This window comes from Marmota marmota, unplaced genomic scaffold, assembly GCF_001458135.2.
Source record: "Marmota marmota marmota unplaced genomic scaffold, marMar, whole genome shotgun sequence".
In the NCBI taxonomy this organism is placed as follows: domain Eukaryota; kingdom Metazoa; phylum Chordata; class Mammalia; order Rodentia; family Sciuridae; genus Marmota; species Marmota marmota.
Window position 1 is genome coordinate 1,449,021 of NW_026000140.1, and position 328 is coordinate 1,449,348.

The following is a 328-nucleotide window of genomic DNA, read 5'->3' on the forward strand; positions in this document are numbered from 1 at the left end:
AGATTTAATGTTGCCTATACTGGGTGCTGGCAGTACTCTACCTTTCAATACACTTCAAGTTTTATAAAGTAGCTTCAAGAATGATCTGGGGCTGGGAAATGCTTGCAACTTCAGGCTTTCCCCAGCAGGGAACTCTTTGGAGTAGGGCTCAAAAGTACGACGGACCTAGCAGCCCGCTAAGGTCGCGGGAGAAGGAACCCCGGGAGGCGAGGGCGGCCGGTCGCGACCCCAGTGCTCGGTCCTTTGCAGGCGGGTGCGGCGCGCAGAGCCGGAGCCCCCAGCGGAGGCGGCGCGGCGCGAGGCCCCTCCCAGCCGCCGCAGATGCCCA